At 42.6% G+C, this 23673-nt stretch overlaps 1 pseudogene; it reads right to left on the reverse strand.

The window, feature by feature from the left end:
* Positions 1-20951: 20951 nt before the first annotated feature.
* Positions 20952-21069, reverse strand: LOC124620585 (annotated as a pseudogene).
* Positions 21070-23673: the final 2604 nt, after the last annotated feature.

A 23673-nucleotide genomic window follows, 5' to 3' on the forward strand; every position in this document is an offset into this window, starting at 1 on the left:
AAACGTTGTGATACAAGGTGAATTCTTCAGTATTTATCATGTGAAACCCTTACCAGATACGTTTTATAGAAGAGATGGATCAGTAAAGCGGCAAGCGGCATTTTTCGTCCTGGAATCATTCAGTAAGCGCGATAGCGTTATGGAGATGCTTAATAAACTCCAGTTGCAATCGCTGTAGGAGAGACCTTGCGTATCACGGAGAGGTTTGCTACTGAAATTCGGAGAACGTGCGTTCCGAGAAGGGTGGAGCGACAGTTACTTCCTCCAGCAAACGCCTCATGAAGTCAAAATGAATGAAATCTGAGGTTTATCGACGGTCGTTTATCCCACACACTTTTCGCGACTGGAACCGGGACTGGGAGATTACATACAAGTACCAGAAGTATCCTCCGCTGCACGCCATAAGGTGGCCTGCGGGCTGTGGATGCAGATGTAGGTATTTCTATCCTTTGGTTAATTTGTATAGAAATTTAGAAATCAATATCGTAAGTTTCTCAAGTTTGTATTCAAACTAAATCTTCATCAGTTTCTTATTTTCTGGCCAAGTAGTGAAAATATTCTGTCGATTTTTCATGCACTATTACTACATTAGCGAGGTAATATATCACGAGACTTGAGAGTGTTTTTTAACGAGTAACGCGCCAGCTTGAGGTATAAGCAACCTGAGTGAATATTCCTTACTGAATAAGTGACAGTCAGTAAAAAACAGGAAGTTTTTAAGGCATCACTGCATGGACTGAATTCTCCAAAGAACTTGATAAAGTGGTAGGAGGGATTACTGCTTTAAGTGAAAATTGTGACAGATTCTCTTGCAGCAGGTTTATCAACAGAAGAAAAGTGCGTGCGTAGAGGATTCCGGCAAGACTATATTGCACGCTTCAGCAACGACTGTGAAGTACAGTATCAGCACCGTTTAAGCACCAAATAGTGTGAAACGGACAAGAAAATATTAAACATATCCTGATGAAGCTCGCAAAAGATGTTGGGAACCAAAAACAGGGGGTTTCGATTTTGAGAGGTCAGTCAGGGAGCCGGCTGCGGTGGCCGAGCGGTTCTAGGTGCTTCAGGCCGGAACCGCGCGACTGCTACGGTCGTAGGTTCGAATCCTGCCTCGGACATGGATGTGTGTGATGTCCTTAGGTTAGTTAGGTTTACGTAGTTCTAAGTTCTAGGAGATTGATGGGCTCAGATAGTAAGTCCCATAGTGCTCAGAGCCATTTGAACCATTTCAGTCAAGGAGGCGTGGATTCTCCTAAGCAAATCGACCCCTCACTCACGAAAATGCTCAAGCAACACAAAACTGCAGACAGAATGGCTTCCCTCTCTAGACCATTGTCCTAAAAGCCACATTCAGGAATGCTTAAGAAAGAGTTTAGCAACCTTAAGCCGAAGGCACCAAACAGATCAGAGTATTTCGATATATTGACCTCTCTAAGAGCCATGCAGCACTCAAACAAATGATAAAAAAGGCAAAGCTTCTTGATTTGATCTGATACGCCCAGGGTTGCTCATCAAATACTATGCTGTCAGGTAATCTTCCAAAAACCTCGAAAGAATAAAACACGTAGCAGTAATGAAGCCCGGTAAACCAGCGAATGAAGATGTTAGGTGCCGTCCAGTCAGCTTACTGAGCTGCTGTTACAAGCTTCCAGAAAGTCTCATCGTTAACAGGAATGGTCCCAAGATCCATGAAATTACTTTCACCGTTCTAGCAGCATTCAGGCCTAATAAAGCACTACAGATCACGTACTTAGCTTAGCCACGCACATAGAACCGCGCTTTAAAACATTTGTGGCTTTTGTTGATCTTACAGTTATAATACGGAGTGGAAAGGACTCTTTTACAAAACTCGCAAGTGTTGTACACAGACAAATGATAATTAGGCTTACAAACAACATGTAGTCTGAGAGATATTTTCCCTCGGCAATTAATTAATCAGACAGAATATGTTAACAACGGCCTCCCCCAGAGTTCGGTTATGGCACTAGTTCTGTTCAACTTGTGTACATCTGATCTCCCTGAGATCCATTGGCCCGCATCTCGTGGTCGTGCGGTAGCGTTCTCGCTTCCCACGCCCGGGTTCCCGGGTTCGATTCCCGGCGGGGTCAGGGATTTTCTCTGCCTCGTGATGGCTGGGTGTTGTGTGCTGTACTTAGGTTAGTTAGGTTTAAGTAGTTCTAAGTTCTAGGGGACTTATGACCACAGCAGTTGAGTCCCATAGTGCTCAGAGCCATTTGAACCAAACTTATGCGACGATGTTGGTTTGGCCATTCGACAGAGATGCCTTGAAGCTGTGGAAGTCATACTCTCTACAGGTATATATAGACAGCGAGAATACTTAAAACAGAGGAGGCTAACACCAAATCGAATAAAGATCGAATATAGTTGATTTTACCTAACAGTAGAATAGCCAATGGTAAACTGTCATCTTAAGCGGACAGGTCCTCCATCGCTAAGCCTTTCCCAAATATTTGGGTGTAATTCTTGATATAACAACTATCTACAAGAAACACATTGAAAACACTGTAGCACACGTGAGATCGCGCAATAACATCATACGAAGCTGAAAAGAGTGCAAGAGCTACAACACTACAATATTTTTCCTTAGGACAAGTCTTCTCTGTTAACGTAATAATTGACATGTGGGGAAAATCGGTTTTTACCTAAAAGCAACAGTGAGGACAATAACAGACTGCATCTGGTCTACTCTTCTTTACAGCTATAAAACACTTTGTGCCAACAGACCTGCGAAGACAGAATGTCCTTCTCCAGAAACATGTAAAATTAATGAAAATTCCCTGGCTGTCAATCAACTCTGAAGTGCCTGCATTTAGAATGAACAGATTAAAATCCAAGAAGTCGTCCATGGTATTGGCAGAATCGCTGCAAGCAGCGGATTTCAACATGGACAGGAGCGTTGACCACGAGGAATATCAGACTACCATAATACCCGGTACAATGGTATGTAATTATCGTGACGTGCTTGGAAGGCTACAGGATCGTTCATCCAAAACATTTCTAAACACAGGACCGCATAAATATTTCTTTATTTATAAACAACTGTTTGTGACAGACTTTGCTATCATCTTCGGATGATAAAATTTTTTTTTGTTATAAAATACTTTCATTTTGGGTGGGAACTTCATGCGATGTTGTCATGCAGATAAAATGTAGGACATTATATAAAGGTTTGTCATAAATAAAACTTGAAAAATCAAGAGGTACCTCTTGCGCCTGGCCATGTCGCTGTATGAAGCGCTTATAGATGAGTTTTACGTCATACTAAACACAGTACACAATAAAATGCACAGTAGCATATCAGCTTATGTTAGCTATACATGTTCTGATCATTGTAGATCCGCCTTACAGGGCGTATAAGGTGCAACTCGTACCCTGTACTTTGTACGCCTTGTAAGGCGGATTTTTGATGATTAGAAAATGTCCAGTAAACGTAAACAGATGTGCTACTGGGTATTTTATTGTGTACTGTGTTTTCTGTGAGAGAACAATCATTTGTAAGCGCTACGTATTCGGACATGACCAGGTGCACAAGGTGTTTGTTGATTATAAATGTTTTATTTATGACACATTTATGTAAAGTACTACATTTTATTTACACGACAAAATGGCGTGATGTCCCAACTCAAAATGAAAACTATGTATAAAATTTTTTTTAAAGCCTTGAAGATAACAGCAAATTTGTCGAAAGCGGTTGTTTGTAAATAAAGAAATATTTATGCGATCTCGGCCTTATAATGTTCTTACCAAGTAAAACAGATCGCTTCTTCTGATTTTTAAACTTGAGAAAATTCAGTTCGCACAGGCCATGGCATTTTTGCAGAAGGTCTCTACCAATGGAATATGCTATTTCCTCTCAATTTGAGGGCGATAACGAACATCAGACCGTGGAACACATTGGAACAGGCAGTAACAGACGAACTTAGCCTGGAATTTCAGATTTCTTTATAGTGACAGAGGCAGCCCTTAAATGGATTGAAAATTTGGATATTAATTTGTAAATTTATCTTTTTCGTTCTATTTATTTTGCAAAATTAAGTAATTTTGTACGTTAGTTTCAATTTAATTTGTACAATTTCTACTGCCATACGCTAAATAAATAATCAAGAGATATGTTGGCTTCGACCATGCTACAGAAAGTTACTGATTTATACATCTACACATCTACATCTACGTGATTACTCTGCTATTCACATTAAAGTGCCTGGCAAAGGGTTCAATGAACCACCTTCATGCTGTCTCTCTGCCGTTCCACTCTCGAACGGCACGCGGGAAAAACGAGCACTTAAATTTTTCAGTGCGAACCTTGATTTCTCTTATTATATCATGATGATCATTTCTTCCTATGTAGGTGGGTGCGAACAGAATGTTTCCGCTATCGGAGGAGAAAGCTGGTGCTTGAAATTTCATGAGAAGATCCAGTCGCAACGAAACACGCCTTTGTTTTAATGATTGCCACTTCAATTCACGTATCATGTCTGTCGCACTATCTCCCTTATTAGGAGATAATAGAGAACGAGCTGCCCTTCTTTGTGCTTTTTCGATGTCATCCGTCAGTTCCACCTGATGCGGATCCCACACCACACATCAATACTCCAGAATAGGGTGGACAAGAGTGGTGTAAGCAATCTCTTTAGTTGACCTGTTGCACCTTCTAAGTGTTCTGCCAATGAATAGTAGTCTCTGGTTTTCTCTACCCGCAACATTATCTATGTAACCGTTCCAATTTAGGTTATTTGTAATTGTAATCCCTAAGTATTTAGTTGAATTTACAGCCCTCAGATTTGTGTGACTTATCGCGTAATCGAAATTTAGCTGATTTCTTTTAGTACTCATGTGAATAACGTCGACTTTTCTTTATTCAGGGTCAATTGCCACTTTTCGTACCATACAGATATCTAATTTAAATCATTTTGCAAGTCGTTTTGATCATTTATTACTACGAACTCTGACCATTCCGACAGGGTCTGCAGCTCGTGGTCATGCGGTAGCGTTCACGCTTCCCGCGCCCGGGTTCCCGGGTTCGATTTCCGGCGGGGTCAGGGATTTTCTGTGCCTCGTGATGACTAGGTGTTGTGTGATGTCCTTAGGTTGGTTAGGTTTAAGTAGTTCTAAGTTCTAAGGGACTGATGGCCATAGATGTTAAGTCCCATAGGGCTCAGCGCCATTTTTGAACTTTCTGACAGGAAATCACGAATCCAGTCGCACTACTGAGGCGACACTCCGTAGGCACGCAGTTTGATTAGAAGACGCTTGTGAGGAACGGTGTCGAAAGCCTCCTGGATATCTAAAAATATGTAATCAATTTGACATCTCCTGACGATAGGTCTTATTACTTCATGAGTATAAAGAGCTAGTTGTATTTCACAAGAACGATATTTTCTGAATCCGTGCTGACTGTATGTCAAGAAATCGTGTTCTTCGAGGCACTTCATAATGTTCGGATACAGTACAGGTTCTAAAACCCTACTGAAAATCGACGTTAGTGATATAGGCCTGTAATTCAGCGGATTACTCCTACTTCCCTTCTTTGGTATTGCTGTGACTTGAGCAATTTTCCAGTCTTTAGGTACGTATCTTCCTGTGAGCGAGTGGATGTATATAATTGGCAAATATGGATCTATTTTATCAGCATACTCTGAGAGGAACCTGACTGGTATAAAATCTGGACCGGAGGCCTTGCCTTTATTAAGTGATTTAAGCTGCTTTGTTACACCGAGGATATCTACTTCTATGTTTCTCATCTTGGTAGTTGTTCTTGATTGGAATTCAGGAATATTTACTTCGTCTTCTTTGGTTAAGCAGTTTCGGAAAACCGTGTTTAATAACTCTGCTTTAGTGGCACTGTCATCAGTGAATTAACCGTTGTTATCGCGCAGTGAAGGTATTGTGTCTTGCCACTGGTGTGCTTTATGTATGACCAGAATCAATTTGGGTTTTCTGCCAGATTTCGAGACAGAATTTCGTTGTGGGAATTATTAAAAGCATCTCGCATTGAAATACGCACCATATTTCGAAGAGTTTTAACGGTTTATTCTCATTGTTTCACACGTTCTAGTTTCTAATTTTCCGAAAGAAGTCTGCGGACATTGTTACGCTTTGAAGAGAGGAGACTCGTGTACAGGCCTACTTGCTGAGGCGACGGCTTGGGAAGATGAGGAAACTTGAGGAAGAACGACGTCTGTGGTCGCAGGTCGCCATAATTCTCGAGTTGCATGTTCCGCTGCGGCTACTCGGCACATGAAAACGCGACGGTTGCTCTGTTTTCCCTGCTAAAAGATGTGCATAATAATGCCACCGTAAATTGCGTTAAGTTTGTTGTGTTCCCGAGCGGAGTGACGACCCACCCGAGAGGATAATGCATTATAACAAACTTGGTGTCTCCTTTCTCCTGCTCCCTCTGCCCCGCTCCTGTTTTCGCGTTTCGTTTGCAGCTCAGTGGCTCGCAAATACGAGGCTAGCGGTAGAGGCGCGCCCTGCACGCAGTGCCACTTGCTAGAAATACACCGTCGACTGCAGAGATTCTCGTTGCACGAGACGCGTCACGGTATCATTCGTAGGTATGAAGTTTGAAGATGCAGTAGAGGTAAAAGCTAACACTGTTTGTTACCTGTTAACGGAAATATCGGTATGCATGCGACGGCACGCGTAACTAATTCGTTCTAAAACGCCGCGCAAAAAAAGGGGATTTTCCGGTGCTCATTCTTTGGGTTCTATTGGTGTTAATAAAGCAGAGTGAAGGGTTTTGGATTGCCTTTTGGCTAGGTACCATTTATATACGTAATCACTATCTTACCGTACAGGGTCAAAGTATGACTATTACACACTTCCTCCTGCCTTACATAGATGGAACAAATCGGTCGGTTCTTTTTTACATTTGATATGGTCTACGATGTGCGTGGTGGAACTTATAGTGGCACCATTAGGTCATGGGTAGTTCGTCGTAAAACCCCACAAAAGGGTACTTTTACCATATTTTCGCCGTCATCATCGGACGAGACGGTTGTGCACAGCAAATAGCTGAAATTTTTACAATGTTTCCCTAAGATCCCCAACACGAACCTTTAACGTTTACTTGATATCTTTACTGATTTTGGACTCTATTTCCTCCTACCAGGGGAAGTCTAAACAGACAGTTGGAAGACTCGATTTCGGCTGTTTCGACATCTGGCTGGTACAAACTACAATAATTCAGTTCTTCATATTTTTAGGATAGGAAAGAATATCAGAATTAGTAGACTTATGAACATATGTGGCCATGTAATTTTTTTCTTCCTGTGACGATTGTACTGTAACAGCTGTGTCAGAATTTAATTCCTCTGTGGTAGATGGCAATTGTGTGAATGAAATATCTGGCGAAATGTGGCTTCTCAGTTACAACACAGCAGGATACTGTTCCCATGAATGTAACAAATGGTTAACGTGTAGTTATTCTACAGAATTTGTGACTGCACAGAGTGACACAAAAGAAAAACTGTCGCGTTATAATTTAACTGCTCCATCAGATAGCGATGGTCTCTGTTATTCAAATGGTGATGAGGTGCTTTGTGCATCTTTTGTATATATTGTGATGAACATGTTACTCAACCATTTGAAGGTGCAGCTTTTGCAAAGAGAGAAGTATCTTTTTTCTGTCTGGAAGGTGTTCGCCAAATATTTTATGTGGACATTCTCTTCCTACTCATTCGACAAGTGTGACCCAGCAACGAATTATTCAGGTTATAAGTATTAGTGTGCTAAACAATTTCATTAAAAAGCGAGATGATCAAGTAAGGTCAAAAAACATGCTTGCAGGTAAACGAAAGAGACAACCAAATATTGAGCAAGAGGTGAAATGAACTTCACATTCCACAAAACAATGTTTATTTAAGAGAAAGTAGCGAAAACATGCATTTCTTCTTGCATAAGTGTTACATAATGGGCTAAAACGTCCTCAGAAGAATTCATTTGTCTAAGATGTTTCTGCATATGTCTTTTCGCTACCTATTTTCTAAAGAAAAAAATTTGTTTCTCTTACACTTAAAAATGCGTTCATTTGTCTCTTGAACTCATTCCTTGTAAATCAACTAAGTGGAAATATATTTTCAAAAGAAAAAAATCATGATTAGCGATCTCGAATTGTGCTTTTTACACTAGTTTTTGCATGTTGATATTATTACGAGAAATATTTAGTTTATTATTCTTTGTACCTGGCAATAAAAGCGAAATGTGTTGTACTAAAAAAATAAAGAACGGGAGGTGTTTTCACAATTTTATGATACTTAAGCATCAAAGTCAGTTTTTAATCGTATGTTTAGCACCTGTACGGAGGCAGACGAACTAAACTCCATGACGTCACGGTTAAGCGGTGTCCGGCCTGTTTTGTTGATAGTGTTGACTCACCCGAACATCTGTCATGAAGAAACCGTGACTCAGCACTTGCATGAGGCTAACTTCTTACTGTTTTTATATGGGCAAGGCATGGTTCTATGCCACAGTGGCTCGGAAGGATCCATTTGCTACAAGTTGTTTTACACTGATGGAACGAATCATTGGGTTTCTCCTGGGAATTAATTTGTTCACGGGACACTTTCATAATCGGGAAGTAGAGAAAAATCCAAGTACAAGCATTTTTAATGTTACGGGTCCATTTAATATACGTGAAAGTGTGACGTAGGTGGTCGGTCAACTTCAGTCGCAGACACTAAAATAGAGACATTGTGCACTGGAAATTGGAAACTTGTGGTAAGGACCATGGGACCAAACTGCTTAGGCCATTGGTCCCTAGGCTTACGCACTACTTAACCCAAGTTAAACTAACTTATCCTAAGGACAACACACAGACCCATACCCGAAGGAGGACTGGAACCTCCGACGGGGAGAGCCGCGCGAACCGTGACAAGACGCCTGAGACCGCACGGCTATCCCTCGCGGCTACATCGTGCATTACGGTGCGGCTTACTATTAAAATTCCGACGGTGTACGTTCCTAGGAAAGTCAGTCTACAATTACTACCTCCTGTATACGTCTCGATAAAATAGCATGAGGATAAAATTAAGAGATATACTAGCTCATACAGAGACTTACTAACGAACTTCCTTCTCTCGCAGCTTCCGTGACGAACAAGAACGAGCAGGAGGTAAGTGGTTTCCTTCCCGACATACTTACAGATGTCCTGCGGGCTATAGATCTGGATATTAGCAAGTAGTAATAAGGGCCTTCTTTAACCTATTTGGAGGCCCTGAGTACATTAGGATGATGGTGCCCTATGACCTTGACAGAGCACTTCATTGTTGGAGTAGCCAAACAAAGTAGAGAAGCGAGGTTCTAGATATATTTTTATTTCTTTACAGTCACGTTAAATGAATAGATAATATTACATAATCCCCAAAAGTAACTCTTTTAGCATCCACAGCTTAGTGCTTAAAAATCTATGTTGACTGAAGTACCGTTCTAGATTTGAGATGGGGAAAAGCGTTAATCATTTCGTCAGAATCTATGTTTTTGAGCATATCACAGTCATGGATATCAGCGGTAAACTGGTTATTCTCTCTTGAAACATTGTACTTCTTAATTCATTTTCCATTCTCTTCCATTTGGAGAAGGGGCGTTCCGCACTGCAGTTGGTTACCACGATGCTTAAAAACATTCTCAATGCAATTTCTACATTTGGAAATGTGTCTTCAATTTTGTTTTCTTTCAAAAGGTGATATATGTCCAATATACTATTAGCTGCCTCATTTTTACTATGAACAATTTTCGAGTATTCTGTTAATATCCCGCTTCCAGACATCCCGCTTCCAGCTCTTGCTCGTTAACTTCATAATAAATTTCCGCAAATTCTGTGCAAGTTTGTCTCAGTGCTTCGGAATTCAGAGTTTTCAAGCGAAAAAGTAAACCAAAACGTTGACTAATGTTCTCATACGAACTTAATCTCTGTTTTAGATGAATGTTCAGGGTATCAATTATGGCAAGAAACGTTTCTACTTAGAATTTCTCTTTTCCATTCATTTAGACTGTCGGTGCAGAGCCATCACAAAGACTCTGGCGTGAGCTTCTGCGTTTTGTTCTTTGAGACTGGTCCTTGTAATCAGATTCCGGGTTTCTTTATTTGACGGACGATTCGAAGTCATCAAATTTATTCCTGAGGTTAATGATAAAATCATCAAGTGAAACGAAGAAATTAGTTGCAAGGTGCCGTGTTATTGTTTCTTTGTGAAGAAAATTACATGTTTAGCCTATTATTTCCAATATAGGGCCCCAAATTTACATTAGTATAACAAATTCTAGTTTTCCCATTTTTCCTGACACGCTAATGGTTTCGTCTCTAGTTTCTTTTGCTTGTTCCGTATCTTCTGCGATGGACATCAAAGTTACTATAATTTTCTTATGACCTTCATGCAAGGCACTTACTGAATCAGCTCTGTCAGACCATCTGGTTTGAAAGACATTTTACAATTTTTTTAATCTCAATCTTCTGTCAATATATACCATCAGTGGGTAGAGCTTGACAAAAAGTTGTACAATTTCTGAACCATTTCCAAACACTTTGTTGTCTCTGATACACAGCCAGCAGCTTGGACACCTACCTTACGAATCAAAATTTCGCGATTTCTTTCTGTACAATTTATCATGAAAATAATCAGAGGGCTCGTGTGATAATTTTTCGGGGTTGGAAAACTGTTGTTCAACTGATACAGTTGTCGGTGTTGGTTGAAGTCACCGAAGTTATTACATTTTACTCATAGGGATGGTCGCTTTTGGATTCAGTCTCTTTTTCCTAAACTGGTAGAAATCTGAAATTGGCTTAGAACATGAACTTTCCGAAATTGCCTCAATTGGTGATCGAAATGACTTATGTGGAACATTTATTACTTGATTGCTACCTACAGGAGTAGTAATTACAGAAGTCGCTCCACTGCTAGCAGTAAAATATCCTGTTAGTTTCGGTAACTTTTCGATTAATTTCTTCTGATGTACAACTTCTTTTTATTTTCACAGATTGTTTCGACATTTTATAATTCAGTACTTATTTTTACACCGAAAATAGCCGCTAACACAAAAAACATGTAAACGACGATTTAAACAAAGAACACCTCAGAGCACAATCAGTAACAACTACAAACGAAGCAAAGATCACAACACAGCAGGCAAATACAGAGGAGTCTGTTTATTGAAAACGGTCGGTCACATTTACGTTTACGTCGCTATTCGCTCCATGCAGAACTGTGCACTGCGCAAAGCTAATACGCAAGTAGGTATTGTAGTCAATCATTATCGTTCGATTTTTTCGAAATAAATTTGTTTTTCGGTAACAAATATCGGTTATCGGTTGGTGATCTGACAGGAACTAGGGGATCCTATCGATCGCGGGGCCCTGGGAACGTACCCAGAGTGCCTTGTGGGAAAGAGGGACCTGGTAGTAATGAGAAGTTGACTCAACGAAGGTCTGTCCTGAAGGACAACCGTATGAAGAGGTTGTTCTATAAAATCTCGTGAGAACTTACGGATCCGTGTAAATTGATGCTACAATATTTCGGTGCAGAGGCTTCTGTCGATATTCAGGTGAATACTGATGGGCAGTACACTACACTTTCCTATTTAAGATCACGCCGGACCATGCCTATGTCCTAATTGGGATTGCACATGCATTGCTTGAGGGCATGCGCTTCTGCTGTGCAAGACTGTGCGCTGCTTTGCTCGATCTCCATGTTGAAAGATCGCCTCTTCTATATCAAAACGGTAAGATCACAGGACGACGCCGATTACGCAGAGCACAAAGTTTTTCTGTAATCACTGAGTCGTGCACGGCTCGCGTTTATCCCATTTACTGTTTGTCATTATCTATTACGGTACAAACGCATCGTTTTATTATTCCATTTACTGGCGTAACTAACTTCCTGCCTTACTTGCCCGTGAGCGGCAGCAGCAGCGCGTATCGATAAGTGCACTGTCGTACCCTCTCTGGAGCGACCGATAGTATTTTCGGGTCGTCGTGTGTCTGGCAGTCAGTTCGGGACAGACCAGCAGTGAAGTCGGGGACCGAGCGCTGGTGAGACGCCGACAGCCAGTGCTCGCCGACCGCTGGCGACACACATGAGCTGTCCGATGGAGGGAGATTGGAGCTGGGCGACTGTTGGTTCGTCGTTCCGTTGGTTGTCTCATCGGCCGACGAATATTTGGTCGTTTCACCGTTTCCGGGCCTGGGAGTTGGTCGGTTGGCGTGGAGCAGCGAGGAAATCTCCTCGGCATGTAATTTGCCTGGGCCAGCTGGGGGGCCTCTATGCGGTGTCAGAGTGTGTGGTGCCGGTCCCATTGCTACGAGGTTCGCGGCTGACCAATCGTGGACATGAAAGTTGAGTTTTGACTTGATCTACCAGCAAGTCACGACTGTTCACATTGTGTCGTCTGGAGTTCGTTGTCGGCTGTTGGGATAATCACACGAGCAGACAACTGTGTTTTCATGTTGGCAAATTTTAGCCACCCTCCGGTGGAGTTAAGCTGTACTTCGTTATTTGAACTGAAGTGCACCAGCGGAATCCTCTGCCTTGTGGCCGTTAATGTTCCGGTTACCTGCCCTGGCCGTTGACGTAAATTCAGGCAGTGTATCTTCCTCATTGTGTTTCACTGTCCAGCTTGGTGTGTAGTTTGACAGCTTAATGTATAATTGATTGTTCCATTGAACTGCCTGTTGTGTGCTGGTCTGGTGAAGCGGGAGTTATCTTGTCGGTGGGTCCGCTGACTGTCGGTTGGGTTGTCGTCGGATCGAGAATGGTTGGGCCGACTGCCTGTCTCAGCTGAGCGAGCGTTAGTGGCTGAATTCCAGGCCGACCCTCGGAAACTTCTGAGCGTCGTTGGGTGTACTGCCATTTCTTATTTGTTCTTGTTGTTTGTATTTATATGGCTTCCAGACGATTTTTCGATTAAGGTTGTTTTGCTCTTAAAGTGTCAGATTCTTTGGGCTTTCAGCCTAATTAAGGAACTGTTTTAAGATAAGGCTTTGTCTTTTAAATTTCTGAATTTGCTTGAGCTTTAAGTTATTGGATTCCAAACGTTTTTAAAATTAATGTGGTCTTAAGTTCCAAAACTAAAGCTGTGTATTCTTTTTTTAAATTTTTTTCTTCGCTCTTGTAATGTTTGATCAAATAAAAGGTTATATGTTCGAGTGTAACTGACAGCCGCTTGTTTTGGCCCATTTTCACAACTTCACCGAGCGAGGTGGCGCAGTGGTTAGACACTGGACTCGCATTCGGGAGGACGACGGTTCAATCCCGCGTCCGGCCATCCTGATTTAGGTTTTCCGTGATTTCCCTAAAATCGCTCCAGGCAAATGCCGGGATGGTTCCTTTCAACGGGCACGGCCGACTTCCTTCCCTGTCCTTCCCTAATCCCATGAGACCGATGACCTCGCTGTCTGGTCTCCTTCCCCAACACAACCAACCATCCACAACTTCAACTACCTGTCCTGTCCTGCGGGTTTAGCAGGGTGTTGCAATCACGTGCAATGCAGAATTTAACTGGAAACCGCCGTCTCGATTCGTAAGGGATTCAGACAGTCGCATTTCCACTGATTCATTGACAGCTGAGCTCCAAAAGTTTGCCCATAATTTTTGTTTCATTGTGTTTCAGTGAATGACCAGCACAAATATAGTTTTCAGTGATAGCTGACTTATTTCCTAGGAGAAGGCAAGTACGCCGCAGATGTTCTAGAACATTTGGAAATTTATGGTAATGTCTTATGGGACCAAACTGCTCAGATCATCGGGCCCTAGACATACACACTACTTAATGTAACTTAGCTTACACTAAGGTCAACACACACACTCATGCCCGAGGGAGGACCCGAACCTCCGCCGAGGGGAGCCGCGCGAACCGTGGCAAGGCGCCCAGACCACGCGGCTACCCCGCGCGGCTCCGCTCATACTGATCTTAATTTACAATCTACTAGCTGCCACAATCCTGCACGAACGAAGGGGGTTCTAAAGACCTTGATCCACCGACGCCGTATCATCTCAGATGTCAATACTCTGCAAAGGGAACTCGAACACCTACAGATTGTGTTCCTGAACAACGGATTTTCATCTCAACGAATACATTGAGCGCTACAGACGTAAAAAAGATAGCACAAGGAAAAGTATGAGACCTTGAAAACGATTACTTGTCTACAATGTACTGGAAATGTTTCAGCTAAGACAAACAGACCGTTAAGAAGACATAAAGTAATTTTTCGGTCTCCTTCCAAAATATCAGCGCTTTTGGGATCTGTGCAAGACGACATAGAGTTGCGCAAAGCAGGTGTTTAGAGAACTATTTGTGAAATCTGCTAATCTTATACAGGACAAACGACATACACTCTGCAGGATTGGATTACAGACCATCACCGACACACCTGCCTTCGGCAAAAACATAAGTTCACTATCTCTCAACACTGTATTTCTACGTGTAATTTGATGTAATGTAATAAAACAAAGATTTTCGTCCATACGTCAAACATTTCGAGCTCAATCATCAGTCAATCAGTGGAAGTACAACTGTCTGAATCCTTCATGAATCGAGATGATGGTTTCCAATTAAATTCTGCTTGTGGCCCGATTACAGAAAACTTCGTTCTGTGTGTAATCAGCGTCGTCCGGCAATCTTACCAGGCGAAGACATCGTTTTGTTATCGAAGACGCGAGTTTTCACAACAGAGGGCATGCAAAGCAGCGCACAGACTTACAGCAGAAGCGCATGTGCCCAAGCAATGCATGTGTAATGCCAACTAGGACACTACGTGTGGGCCGGTGGTATCTTAAACAGTGGAGCTCAGTGAACGGCTCGTCAATATTCACCCGGAAAGTTGTACCAGTAATTGACAGATATCTGGCAGTTCTCCCGCAGTTTTATAGAACAATCTGTACTCCGAGAAAGTTTTAAATTTCTCATATGAAGAGACGTTACAAAAATTAAAAAAACGTGAAACAGACTCCCTCTGACGTAAAATTGACAGGGAGAAAAGTCTGATGGGTAACTACACCGTGACGTGAATTCCAGTCCTAAAATAAATGCACATCACGATGTTCTCTCACATTTTCTGAAGCTTTCCCGAAAATCTCGTTGTTATCATTTCAGTATTTAAATCAATATACTTCTTCTACCAGAGACCCAGAGACTCTCATTTAAGGTGTGAGTGACTGCAACCACCAAGGAGATGGTCCGATCTGGTGTGAGGTGTGGGTGGGTGGGTGGGGGGGGAGGTTGTCTGTGATGGTTTCTTGCTCCCCCCCTCGAAAGTTCTCAACTCCTAGAGTTAGAGAGGGAGGAGGGAGTCTATGATGGTTTCTTGCTCCCCCCCCCCCCCCCCCCCCTCGAAAGTTCTCAACTCCTAGAGTGGCGCTTCCTCCTTGCCAGCTTCAGCAGACACCCGTGGAGTAAGTGGTCTGATGATGACCAGAACAGTGGTCGAAACCGATCACCACTAAATTACACAAACATATTTATGCGGTCGGGACTGTTTTGTAATATAAAAAAAAAAATCAAGTTTCTCATTTTACCACTCTGTCTGTTGTAGTTTATTGACTACTACATCTCCCCCACTGCCTCACCCCCTCCTGCGCTACCCACCTTCAATACTCAATCAAATATTCAGTCATGTTTCTTTTGTTGCTTCCCCTCCTGCAAACCCGCTCCTATTGTTGTTCAAAAATGGTTCAAATGGCTCTGAGCACTATGGGACTTAACTTCTGTGGTCATCAGTCCCCTAGAACTTAGAACTACTTAAACCTAACTAACCTAAGGACATCACACACATCCATGCCCGAGGCAGGATTCGGACCAGCGACCGGAGCGGTCACGCGGTTCCAGACTGAAGCGCCCAGACCGCACGGCTACACCGGCTGGCACCTATTGTTGTATTTAGTAGTTTCTTATGTTATTACTGACGCTTACTCATTGCGTCTGTATTTTATTTCGTCTGTTCCTTGCAGACTACGGCTTCTTCACGCAAAATAATGAATGTTAATTTCATATCATTAAAGATGTTTACACGTAACTACTAAGATGATGATTCACAATGCCACTTCCAGAGACAATCACATACATTATGTGACACATAAAACAAGTAAACTTATATCTGAGATAATTCTACATTTTATTGTGTCAGATCTACTAGAATCTACATTCTTTGACATCACTTTCATGGTTACATCTTACAGGGATGTGGTAGTCTTGTGTTTACTTGCATTGGGCTTACTTCCCCAGATATAATGTACTTCTACGATAATATACTGCATTCCAATGAGACATTAATTTTGCACCATTCGTATCATGTTAATCAATTATGTTGAACTGTATATTTCTCATCTTGGACTGTACACAACAAAATGACGCCAATGCTCAAAGATGTAAGTGCATCTCTGGTAATTGTATATTGGCTTACATCTAAAATTTTTATCTTATGCCCTACCATTTGCTTCTTTTCCTTTTAGCATTGCATTCGATAATAGCGTGAAATCTGTTATCTAGATTGCACACAGGAAACGTACAGTCAAATGGCGGTATATTCTTGCAAAGAAAACAAAATCCTATCAGTGCCAAATGACAGCAATGGCGCGACTCCACCGACGGCTGCCGGACGGAGTGGCCGAGCGGTTCTGGGCGCTACAGTCTGGAACCGCGCGACCGCTTCGGTCGTTAGTTCGAATCCTGCCTCGGGCATGGACGTGTGTAATGTCCTTAGGTTAGTTAGGTTTAAGTATTTCTAAGTTCTAGGGGACTGATGACCTCAGAAGTTAACTCCCATAGTGCTCAGAGACATTTGAACCATTTGAACCACCGAAGGCTGGTGGTGGCGGTGGTGGTGGTGCAGGTGCTGGAACTCCAGTATTATCATCTACAAAGCAAGGACATCTCAGGAGTAACACAACAACAACAAAATTGTTTTAGAATAATGAATGAATTACTACTAATACTCATGTATCTGCATTCCGTAGGTGTAGTCATCTAAAGCCATAGAGCTGAGATACGACAGCAGTGCAAGAGCATTATATATACACTCCTGGAAATTGAAATAAGAACACCGTGAATTCATTGTCCCAGGAAGGGGAAACTTTATTGACACATTCCTGGGGTCAGATACATCACATGATCACACTGACAGAACCACAGGCACATAGACACAGGCAACAGAGCATGCACAATGTCGGCACTAGTACAGTGTATACCCACCTTTCGCAGCAATGCAGGCTGCTATTCTCCCATGGAGACGATCGTAGAGATGCTGGATGTAGTCCTGTGGAACGGCTTGCCATGCCATTTCCACCTGGCGCCTCAGTTGGACCAGCGTTCGTGCTGGACGTGCAGACCGCGTGAGACGACGCTTCATCCAGTCCCAAACATGCTCAATGGGGGACAGATCCGGAGATCTTGCTGGCCAGGGTAGTTGACTTACACCTTCTAGAGCACGTTGGGTGGCACGGGATACATGCGGACGTGCATTGTCCTGTTGGAACAGCAAGTTCCCTTGTCGGTCTAGGAATGGTAGAACGATGGGTTCGATGACGGTTTGGATGTACCGTGACTATTCGGTGTCCCCTCGACGATCACCAGTGGTGTACGGCCAGTGTAGGAGATCGCTCCCCACACCATGATGCCGGGTGTTGGCCCTGTGTGCCTCGGTCGTATGCAGTCCTGATTGTGGCGCTCACCTGCACGGCGCCAAACACGCATACGACCATCATTGGCACCAAGGCAGAAGCGACTCTCATCGCTGAAGACGACACGTCTCCATTCGTCCCTCCATTCACGCCTGTCGCGACACCACTGGAGGCGGGCTGCACGATGTTGGGGCGTGAGCGGAAGACGGCCTAACGGTGTGCGGGACCGTAGCCCAGCTTCATGGAGACGGTTGCGAATGGTCCTCGCCGATACCCCAGGAGCAACAGTGTCCCTAATTTGCTGGGAAGTGGCGGTGCGGTCCCCTACGGCACTGCGGAGGATCCTACGGTCTTGGCGTGCATCCGTGCGTCGCTGCGGTCCGGTCCCAGGTCGACGGGCACGTGCAACTTCCGCCGACCACTGGCGACAACATCGATGTACTGTGGAGACCTCACGCCCCACGTGTTGAGCAATTCGGCGGTACGTCCACCCGGCTTCCCGCATGCCAACTATACGCCCTCGCTCAAAGTCCGTCAACTGCACATACGGTTCACGTCCACGCTGTCGCGGCATGCTACCAGTGTTAAAGACTGCAATGGAGCTCCGTATGCCACGGCAAACTGGCTGACACTGACGGCGGCGGTGCACAAACGCTGCGCAGCTAGCGCCATTCGACGGCCAACACCGCGGTTCCTGATGTGTCCGCTGTGCCGTGCGTGTGATCATTGCTTGTACAGCCCTCTCGCAGTGTCCGGAGCAAGTATGGTGGGTCTGACACACCGGTGTCAATGTGTTCTTTTTTCCATTTCCAGGAGTATATATATATATATATATATATATATATATATATATATATATATATATATATATATATAGGGTGTTCCATTGATTGTGACCGGGCCCAATATCTCACGAAATAAGCCTCAAACGAAACTACAAAGAACGAAACTCGTCTAGCTTGAAGAGGGAAACCAGATGGCGATACGGTTGGCCCGCTAGATGGCGATGCCATAGGTCAAACGGATATCAACTGCGTTTATTTAAACAGGAACCCCCATTTTTTATTACATATTCTTGTAGTACGTAAAGAAATATGAATGATTTAGTTGGACCATTTTTTTCGCTTTGTGATAGATGGCGCTGTAATAGTCACAAACGTGTAAGTGCGTGGTATCACGTAACATCCCGCCAGTGCGGACGGTATTTGCTTCGTGATACATTACCCGAGTTATAATGGACCGTTTACCAATTGCGGGAAAGGTCGATATCGTGTTGATGTATGGCTATTGTGATCAAAATTTCCGACGGGCGTGTGCTATGTATGCTGCCCGGTATCCTGGACGACATCATCCAAGTGTCCGGACCGTTCGCCGGATAGTTACGTTATTTAAGGAAACACGAAGTGTTCAGCCACATGTCCAACGTCAACCACGACCTGCAACAAATGTGATGCCCAAGTAGGTGTTTTAGCTGCTGTCGAGGCTAATCCGCACATCAGTAGCAGACAAATTGCGCGAGAATCGGGAATCTCAAAAACATCGGTGTTGAGAATGCTACATCAACATCGATTGCACTCGTACCATATTTCTATGCACCAGGAATTGCATGGCAACGACTTTGAACGTCGTGTACAGTCCTGCCACTGGGCACAAGAGAAATTACGGGACGATGACATACTTTTTGCAGGCGTTCTATTTTGCGACGAAGCGTCATTCACCAACAGCTGTAACGTAACCCGGCGTAATATGCTCTATTTGGCAACGTAAAATTCACGATGGCTGCGACAAGTGGAACATCAGCGACCTTGGCGGGTTAATGTATGGTGCAGCATAACGGGAGGAAGAATAATTGACCCCCATTTTATCGAGGCAATATAAATGGTGCAATGTATGCTGACTTCTTGCGTAATGTTCTACCGATGTTACTACAAGATGTTTCATTGCATGACAGAATGGCGATGTACTACCAACATGATGGATTTTCGGCACTTAGCTCGCGTGCGATCGAAAGGGGTATTGAATAGCATATTTCATGAATGGTGGATTGGTCGTCGAAGCACCATACCATGGCCCGCACGTTCACCGGATCTGACGTCCCCGGATTTCATTCTGTGGGGAAAGTTGAAGGATATTTGCCATCGCGATCCCTCAACGCCTGACAACATGCATCAACGCATTGTCAATGCATGTGCGAACATTTCAGAAGGCGAACTACTCGCTGTTGAGAGGAATGTCGTTACACTTATTACCAAATGCATTGAGGTTGACGGACATCATTTTGAGCATTTATTGCATTGATGTGGTATTTGCAGGTAATCACGCTGTAACAGCATGCGTTCTCAGAAACGATAAGTTCACAAAGGTGCATGTATCACATTGGAACAACCGAAATAAAATGTTCAAACGTACCTACGTTCTGTATTTTAAGTTAAAAAACCTACCTCTTACCAACTGTTCGTCTAAAATTGTGAGCCATATGTTTGTGACTATTACAACGCCATCTACCACAAAGCGAAAAAAGTGGTCCAACTAAAACATTCATATTTCTTTACGTATTACACCAGTATGTAATAAAAATGGGGGTCCCTATTTAAAAAGACGCAGTTGATATCCGTTTGACCTAAGGTAGAGCCATCTAGCGGGCCAACCATAGCGTCATCTGGTTTCCCCCTTCAAGCTAGACGAGTTTCGTTCTTCGTAGTTTCTTCGTTTGATGCTTATTTCGTGAAGTATTAGGCCCGGTCACGATTAATGGACCACCCGAGTGAGAGAGAGAGAGAGAGAGGGAGACAGAGAGAGCGTAAAATGCTGATTTTATGTTTGTAATCGTTCCAGATGTATGGCGTTACACCATTATTGACAAACAATATCAACCGTGTGGTGTCATCATCATTACTGACTGACATACATGACCACATATTGCACAAATCAACATCACAATCACCACCTGAATGTACCATTTTTCGGTGTCAGTCTTAGGCAGTGATCAGAGAGAGAATGAGGCAGAGGTAGTGCCCTGCAGAGTACTTAGGAGCTCAAACATGCAGCAGGTACTGATAAGGGTTTCAAGTCGCAGTCCGCTATGCCTCTCTCACAACCCATAACGCTTTGAAATAGGTCCCAGCGTATAGGTACACGCTCAGCACTACTACATTGGCCTACCGGGACCGTCCAACCGCCGTGGCATCCTCAGAGGAGGATGCGGATAGGAGGGGCGTGGGGTCAGCACACAGCTCCCCCGGTCGTAAGATAGTATTCTTGTCCGAAGCCGCTACTATTCGCTCGAGTAACTCCTCACGAGGCTGAGTGCACCCCGAAAAATGGCAACAGTGCATGGCGCCCTGGATGGCCACCCATCCAAGTTCCGGCCACGCCCGACAGCGCTTAACTTCGGTGTTCTCACGGGAACCGGTGTATCCACTGCGGCAAGGCCGTTGCCAGAGATTAAGCTATAGAGGGTTAATTTCTCTAAAGAAGTACTTAGAACGTTAAACGACTGGGATTATACAGTATAAAGAGATGCACAAGATGGAATACGTGAGCTGCAAGCAGCCACTGATCGCCAACGATTTGAGCAATGTATTGCAGAAACTTCTATAATAATTTCACCAATTGTCGACGACAGGTATAGAAACTGTTTGTAAAAAACTTATCTGGCAAACATATCCGTAGATAAAATAAGCATAAATGTGGTCGGGAATATCTATATAAATACAAGAGTTTCTTTAGGAAAATAGTGTTATTTATTGATCGTCTATTGTAATAGTATTTGCACGTTATCTGAAGCAAATATAAAACTGTGTTTTTTCCCTTCTTCTCCACCCTCATATATTTGCTCGAGGTGTTGACTTCAGGGACATGATTCCAAATTACAAATAGTAGCATTCCTGAAAATGTCCAGACCACCTTCTTACGGCCTTTGATGTACACGTTGCTGTCTCTGTGATGAGAGTTGTAGAGTGATGACTGCATATCCTCGTAGCACATTCTATTTTAAGCCCAGCTCTTGTCATGATGGAAGCGAGCCAACCACGCTATTGTTTGCCGAGTATTGACACATTTCATTCTTCTGAATGGTTGGGACAAAGCGACAATTATATGGAAACACACCCTAAGTCTTTAAATGCGAGAAAACCACATCTTTGAACACAAAGTGGCCGCAGTCATCGCTAAAGCCCTGCACATCAGGCACAATGCTTGCGAACTGAGGATTCACGTTGAAATGGCATGCATGCGAGACACATATGTGTCTTTATACGGCTCGCTTCACAACACTAGTCGAAAGTGAGTAACTGAACACTGTGGTGTACAGTTAAATTCATGTGGAATACTGCCTAATAGGAAATATTCCAATGTTTCAAATTCAGTTCGAATATCAATGGGACCTAATTTGATAGTTCCTTTTTAGTTAGAGCAGTCTATTATGAGTTCCATTTGAGTTTTTTTTCTTTTTTTTTTTTTTTTTTTTTTTTTTGTTGCTTTGCAATCGTATTGACCATTTAGGATCTCGTTGACAACTTCAGTTCCTCTTCCTCCGTTGTTGGTGTTTCCAATTTTTCGATTGTTCGTTCATTTTCTCCCAATGAAATCTCTTCCTTTCTTCTGTCCATGTTCTTTTATCTACATGTGCTTCTATGAATTTTGGCGCATTTTTTATATTTGCCATGAATTTTGTTTTTTCATCCGAAATTTTGAGACCAGTTCTGTTTGCTATTTTTTTCAGGAGGTTTATCTGAATAACTGCTTCTGTCAGGTTTTCTGAAAGTATTGCAAAATCATCTGCAAAAGCCAAGCACTTTACCTTTATTCCACTTGTTTCCTTCCCAGAGTTGTCGGTGCAGTTTTGTGACATTTTAGCTCCGAATTCCAGATCCTAACAATTTTTTCTAGAACACAATTAAACTGTAAAAGTGATAAACCATCACCTTGTCTAACACCAGTTTTTATTTCAAATGGCTGAGATACTTCTCCCATAAATTTACCTTTAGATACTGTACCTGTCAGTATTTCACGAATTATATTTACTAATTTTTATTTAACACAAAATTCTCTAATGACCTTATCTATTGTTTCTCTGCCCAACCAATCAAATACTTTCTTGAAATCAATAAATTGGTTTACTGGTTAACATTCTACTGCGAATTATTGACTTTAAGTTAAAAATTTGTTCTGCAAGGATCTTCCCTTTCGAAAAGCACCCTGATATTCTCCCCGTTGTTTGTCTAAAGTCTCTACCTCTCTGTTCAGGAGAATTTTTGATAATATTTTGTAGAAGTGACACTGGTAGAAGTGACACTCCTCTGTAATTATTGACACATTGTTTGTCTCTCTTTTTAAGTAGCGAGTGGATTAATGCTGTTTTCCATTCAACTGGAGTTTTTACAGTTTTCCATACGTTCTCAAAAAGCCGCTGTAGATCCTTTATGATTTTTGTTTCCGACCACTTCAATAATTCTGCGGTAATGGAATCTTCACCACTTGCTTTATTGTTTTTGAGTGTTTTGATGGCTTCATTAATTTCTAACTCTGTTGGTGGGAAATCTTCCTCTAGATTTTGAGGTGTCACTGGAAATTCTAATTTATCTGTTGGTATTGGGTAGTTTAACAGCTTTTCCAAAGATTTTGCCAAAATTTCACAAATTTCTTTGTTATTTAATTCCATTTTGCCATTTTCATCTTTGGAACAAATACTTGGTGCCTTATATCCTTGAAGTGTGTTTTTAACAGTTTAGTAAAAATTTCTAGTATTATTTTTGGTGAAATTTGTTCAGTTTCAATAAGCTGAGAATTTTCAAAGTTTCTTTTGATTTTCCGGTTTATTTTTGATGTTTCTTTTCTTTGTTGTCTCAATTGTTCAAGGTCTTCCTCCTTTTTCGAACATCTCCATTTTCTCCATTTTTGAGCTCTTTCTATTACTGCTTCTTCACGCTCCTCATTCCACCATGTCTTCCTTTTATTGTTGGCCGATCCTAAAGTTTTCTCTGCGCTTGAGTTATTTGGAGCTCACGCCAATCAGCTTCATTACTTGTCTCAATTTCTTCTC

The sequence above is a fragment of the Schistocerca americana genome, chromosome 6 (genome assembly GCF_021461395.2).
Source record: "Schistocerca americana isolate TAMUIC-IGC-003095 chromosome 6, iqSchAmer2.1, whole genome shotgun sequence".
NCBI classification, from domain to species: Eukaryota; Metazoa; Arthropoda; class Insecta; order Orthoptera; family Acrididae; genus Schistocerca; species Schistocerca americana.